General features: G+C 39.4%; 1 non-coding gene across 1 annotated transcript; it reads right to left on the bottom strand.

The window, feature by feature from the left end:
- Positions 1–5,286: 5,286 nt before the first annotated feature.
- Positions 5,287–5,359, bottom strand: TRNAK-CUU (transfer RNA lysine (anticodon CUU)). The gene has a single exon. It is a non-coding gene; the product is annotated as a tRNA-Lys (tRNA).
- Positions 5,360–6,064: the final 705 nt, after the last annotated feature.

Here is a 6,064-nt window from a genome sequence, read left to right as displayed (position 1 = left end):
AAAAGTCAAAAACATTCAAAGCTCTAGAGGGCTGCCACTGTGAGTCATCATGACTCAGTCTGGATAGAACTGGCAAAGGGTGCCTTTTTATTTTCATGAAGAAGGATATGTTTATTTCAGAAATGCAGGATTGGTATGCAGTTTGAAAATAAATGGTAGTCACCATATTAATAAAACAAGGAGCAGAATTATGAGTATCTCAAGATGCATTAAAAGCATTTAGTATAACATCCATTCATGATATAAATTCTTAGAAAGCTCCAAATAGAAATAAATGGGCTTTCTTGGGGCCCCTTGATGGCTTGGTTGGTTAAACACCCAACTCTTGATCTCAGCTCAGGTCTTGATCTCAGGGTCTTGAGTTCAAGCCCCACATTGGGCTCTGCATTGGGCATAGAGCCTACTTTAAAAAAGAAAGTAGAAATGGGATTCCTTAAAGTGACATGTACTAAAACCCTGCAGCAGCCATCATACACAATGATAAAATATTTAACGCTGTGAAATGGAAACAGGATGAGCATGTCCACTCTTACTATTTAATCCCTATTGTAATGCAGCCATTACAATAATAAGGCAAGAAAGAATAGATGAGAATGCATCATGTCTAGCAAAACAGAAATAAAACTGTCACTACTTGTTAGCAGTATGATTGTGTATGTGGAAAGTTGTGTATGTGTAAGGTCAGCAAGGTACAGCACAAAAAGTCAAAACAAAATCAGTTGCATTTTTATATGCCATCAAAAAATAGGAAAAAAATTTAGAAAATCAAACTTTAAGAGGAATTATTTATATTAGCATAAAAAATACTAAATACATACAATAAATCTATCACAATTGTACCAGAACTCCACAAAGAAAGCTATAAAATACTGTTAATATTATTGATAGAGTGGTGCCTGGGTGGCTCAGTTGGTTAAGTGTCCAACTCTTGATTTTGGCTCAGGTCATAATCTCAGGGTTGTGAGATTGAGCCCCGGGCCAGGCTCCACACTAGGCATGGAGCCTGCTTAAGATTCTATCTCTCTCTGCCCCTCCTCTGCCCCTTGTCTCTCTCTCTCTCTCTGCCTGTCTCCCTTTGTACCTCTCTAAATATATGTGTGTGTGTGTGTGTGTATCTATATATATTATTAATAGAAATGCAAGGAAACATAGATTGGAAGATTTAATATTGCAAAGATATCAATTTTCACCAATCACCAACTTAAACATCTATATGGTATTGTATCTGTAAGAGAAGATTGTCTAGCTTATCCTTTTTTCCTAATATGGATTTTAATATTTTAAGTTACTGGCGCTGTTATTGAGAATATTAAGATGCTTTCATGTTGAAATTATTAAAATGATATTTGGAATAATGAATGACACAAATAGCTCCCAGACACTTTTTAAATTGATTTTATTTTATTTATTTATTTTTAAAGATTTTAATTATTTATTCATGAAAGACAGAGAGAGAGAGAGAGGCAGAGACATAGGCAGAGAGAGAAGCAGGCTCCATGCAGGAAGCCCAATGTGGGGCTCAATCCCAGAACCCTGGGATCACACCCTGAGCTGAAGGCAGATGCTCAACCACCAAGCCACCCAGACATCCCTCTTTTTTTATTTTTATTTTTATTATTTTTTTTTTATCCCTCTTTTTTTAAAAAAGTATAAAATTTATACTATCATGGAAAGTCTTCAGAAGCATTCTTCTGGGAAACTCAGGGTTGGGGAGCCATAAATACAGCATCAGTAAGTCCTAGAATGTGATCTACTACAAAACTTTGAAGCTCATTACCTACCAAGAACCGTATATAATTCCTGCCCCCAATAAATGAAAAGGAACTTGAACTACTCTGGAACGTGGTATCATTTTCTTCCTAATTGTTCAAAAGCTAAAGATGCTTGTTAAAATAGATATTTATATCTGGTATGGAGAGTTTGCCAAGGTTGTCTGATTTGGAACCCAAGTACAGCTTAAGCACTTAGGGCAGAGCTCCAAATGTATGGAATTGGCTTCTCCCCCTTGCCAGAATTGCATCATGCCCTTTTCAAACCATCTTTATTCCATTTTCCCAGCAGTATAGGTCACACACGGAGGGCTTTTGGCTTTTGTAATCAGAACGTAAAGGTGCCATCCTGCCCTAGGAGGGATCCCGTGTGGTGCAGAAGCCTAGATGAGCCCAAGCCTTGGCAAGGAACCCCTTCTGGTGTCATGGTAGGGTGGCCTGCTGACCTGGAAAAAACAGCCTTCTTTGAGTACCAATATAAACAGTCACCAACCCATCATAACTCCCAAAGCAAAGCTTCACGGAAGTGCTTAGCCAATTCCTCCCCCTGCTCCCACCCCCAGTGCACCCTAAAGCAGTGAGATGCACTATGCTTCCTTGGGAGGAAGGGTCTAGGTTAGCTCAAAATAACCCTGGCATGCAGTGGAGATGCCTCCACTCCCACTCCCCCACTGCACCCCCATCAGCCTCTCATTTGCCACCAGAATAATCTTTGTCCTGCCTTCCTGAGGATTGCTTGAACATTTTTTAGGATCTCATTTTAAGGGGCACCTGACTGGCTTAGTCGGTACAGCATGTGACTCTTGATCTCAGGGTTATGAGTTGGAGCCCCATGTTAGATATAGAGATTACTAAAAAAAAAAAAATCCCATTTAGATTTATCTATAGTGTTCTTTGAGTGTATCTCTTTGTATCTTTTTAATGGTTGCCCTAAGTATTATGTTATATATACCTAACTTAGGAGTCTACTGTTGTCAACATTTTACCAGTTCCAGTGTAGTGCAGAAACATAACTTCAAAAAAAAAAAAAAAAAAGAAAAGAAAACTTACTTCCTTTTCCAACTCTTCACCCTTCCCCATATATAATTGTCTTAAATATTTCCTTTACTTAGAAAATTACATTAGCCAACGTTATAATTTTATTTCCACCATCAAACATGTATTTGCTCTGTCATTTTTTTCTTCTTCTCTGATGGGCCAAGATTTCTTCTTTTATAGTTTTCTTTCTATTTAAAGAACTTCCATAGCCATTCGGAAGAGTAGGCCTACTGGCAAAAAATTCTTAGTTTTTTGTTATCAGAAAATGTCTTGATTTCCCCTTCATTCCTGAAGGATATTTTTGCTAGCTGTACAATTCTGTGTTGAGAGCTCTGTGCCCTCAGCACTTGAAAAATGTTATGCTATTTTTTTTCTGGCCTCCCCAGTTTCTGATGAGAATAAAATCTATTATTCTAATTGTTTTTCCCTATGGGTAGTATCATTTCTCTGCCTTTCTCAAGATTTTTTTCTTTGTCCTAATGTTCAGAAGTTTGACTATGGTATTCCTTGGCATGGATTTCTTTAAATTTATCTTGTTTGGGGGTTCTGGAACCTATATGTTTACATCTTTTGCCAAATTTTGGAAATTTTTAGCCACTATTTCAACTCTACCTTCTTACTCCTCTCCTTCTGGGACTCCTGTGATCCAAATACTCATTTTATGTTAGAGTCTCACATGTCCCTCAATTTCTGTTCATTTGATTTTTCAGTCTGTTTTCTGTCTGCTGTTCAGATTGGGGATTCTCTATTCTAGCCTTAAATTCTCTGATTCTTTTCTCTGTCTTCCATATTTTACTGTCCATTGAATTTTTTATTTCACTTATTGCAATTTCTAGTTCTAAAATTTCCATTTGGTTCTTACTTATATTTTTTGGATTTCTTTGCTGAGACTTTTGTTTTTCATTTCTTTCAAGTGTGTTTGTAATTATTCACTGAAGTGTTTTTATGATGGCTGCTTTAAGTCCTTGTCAGGTCATTCTAACAATTCTGTCACCTTGGTTAATTGTCTTTTCTCATTCAAACTGAGATCTCCTTGGTTCTTGATTTGACGATTCATTTTTGATGAAAACCAGGACATCTAGGGCATGATGTTATAAGATTCCAAATGTTACTTAAATCTTGTGATTTAGCAGACAGCCAGTAAGTGAGGACACTGCCTCACTACTGCCAGATGAGGGTGAAAGTCCACAGTCTTTCCTTGGCTTTATTGACAGGCATGTGGGGTATGTACCTTGTTACTGTTGGGTAGTAGTGGGAGTTCAGGCTCCCTGCTAGCCCTCCACTGGAACTACCCTGGCTGGCAGGGTTAAAGGTGGTTCATGCTGCCTCCGCTGTGGAGTGGGGAGTGAGAGGGTGGTTCTGTAACCACTGAGTGGTGGTGAAAATCCTAAATGTCCACTATATCTCCTCTGACACCATCCCAGAGAGGAGGAGGAGAGGTACCTTGCTACTGCCTGGGGTGGGGAGTAGGAGTAAAGGGGGGAGTGGAAACCCAGACTCCTATGTTGATTCTACTAGCACCAACTGGTGGGGGACTTGTTACTATCTAGTAGGGATATCTAGTGCCTGCCTTCCCACTAAGCCTTCTGTTGCCACCTGGATGGGGAAGGGATGATGTCTGGCAAGGGTGGCAATCAAGGTTTCCTACTTGGCCTTTGCTGGCAGACTGGGGCCACATTTCTTTTCACCCTGTGGTGTTTATCCAGAGTAAAGCAATTATTGATTAAAAGTTTTCTGTCTTGAGACACCTGGGTGGCTCAACAGTTGAGTGCGTCTGCCTTCGGCTCAGGGTGTGACCCTGGAGTACCAGGATGGAGTCCCACATTGGGCTCCCTGCATGGAGTCTGCTTCTGCCTCTGCCTATGTCTCTGCCTCTCTCTATGTCTCTTATGAATAAATAAATAAAAACTTAAAAAAAAAGTTTTCTGTCTTGCTAAGATGTCCTTTTCCTGGTCTTTTGGCTAGAAAGAGCAAGCTTTTCTTGGATTTGTTTTCTTGTTGTCTGTGCCCATTGATGTTTCTGTGTTGCTGACTTCTCTAGCACCCAGTCAGGGAGATGTGAGACATAAGGAAAACTTTGGTAATTTACCACCATGTTGTTGCTTGATCCTGAGGTCCCTACTTGGTCTGATGTTTTCTCTCCACCTTTCAGTCTTCTTATGATTATTTTATATATGGAAATCTAGGGATAAGTACATTTATTCCATCTTTTTGGAAGTGGAAGTCCCAAAGATTCCTTTTTTTTTTTAGATTTTTAATTTATTTATTTGAGAGAGAGAGAGAGCAGGGGGAGGGGCAGAGGGAGAGAGAGAGAATCTCAATCAGACTCCACATTGAGCACAGAACCCAACATGCAGCTCAATCTTACAACCCATGAGATGATTGTGACCTGAGCTGAAACCAAGGGTCAGGTGCTTAACTGACTGAGCCACCCAGGTGCTCCATATATTTTAAAAATTTATTTCTAAAGTAATATCTATACCCAGTGTGGGGCTTGAACCCACAACCCCAAGATCAAGAGTCACATGCTCTACCAACTGAGCCAGCCAGGTGCCCTAAATGTGTATGTTTTATAAATATTTTTTTTCTAAGTCTATGGCTTGTTTTTTCATTCTCATGTCTTTTGTTTGTATGATTTATTTATTTATCTAAAGATTTTATTTATTTATTCATCAGAGACAGAGAGAGAGAGAGAGAGAGGCAGAGACACGGGCAGAGGGAGAAGCAAGCTCCATGCAAGGAGCCAATGTGGGACTCGAACCCGGGAGTCTGGGATCATGCCCTGGGCCAAAGGCCCAACTGCTGAGCCACCCAGGCATCCCTATGTTCTATTTATTTAAGCAATCTCTACACCCAATGTGGGGCTTGAAACCACAACCCTGAAATCAAGATTTTTACACTCCTCCAACTGAGCCAGCAGGCACCCCAACATTCTCTTATGACGTTAAAAGGACAAAAGGTTTTAATTTTGATGAAGTCCAATTTATCGTTTGTGGAAGGATTATACTTTTGGTGTTATATCTAAGACATCTTTGCCTAAACAAAGGTCATTTTCCTGCCTCTTCACATGCCTGGTAATTTTCGATTGGATGCCAGACATTATGAATTTTACCTTGCTAGTTGCTGGATATTTTTTGTGTTCCCATAAATATTCTTAAGCTTTGTTCTGGGATGCAATTCAGTTACTTATAAATAGTTTAATCCTTTTGGGTCTTGTTCTCATAATTTGTTAGGTGGGTCTGGAGTAATGATCAGTT

The sequence above is a fragment of the Canis aureus genome, chromosome X (assembly GCF_053574225.1).
Source record: "Canis aureus isolate CA01 chromosome X, VMU_Caureus_v.1.0, whole genome shotgun sequence".
NCBI classification, from domain to species: Eukaryota; Metazoa; Chordata; class Mammalia; order Carnivora; family Canidae; genus Canis; species Canis aureus.
Note: the sequence above shows the minus strand (reverse complement) of the source record. Positions and strands in the feature narration are given on the sequence as shown.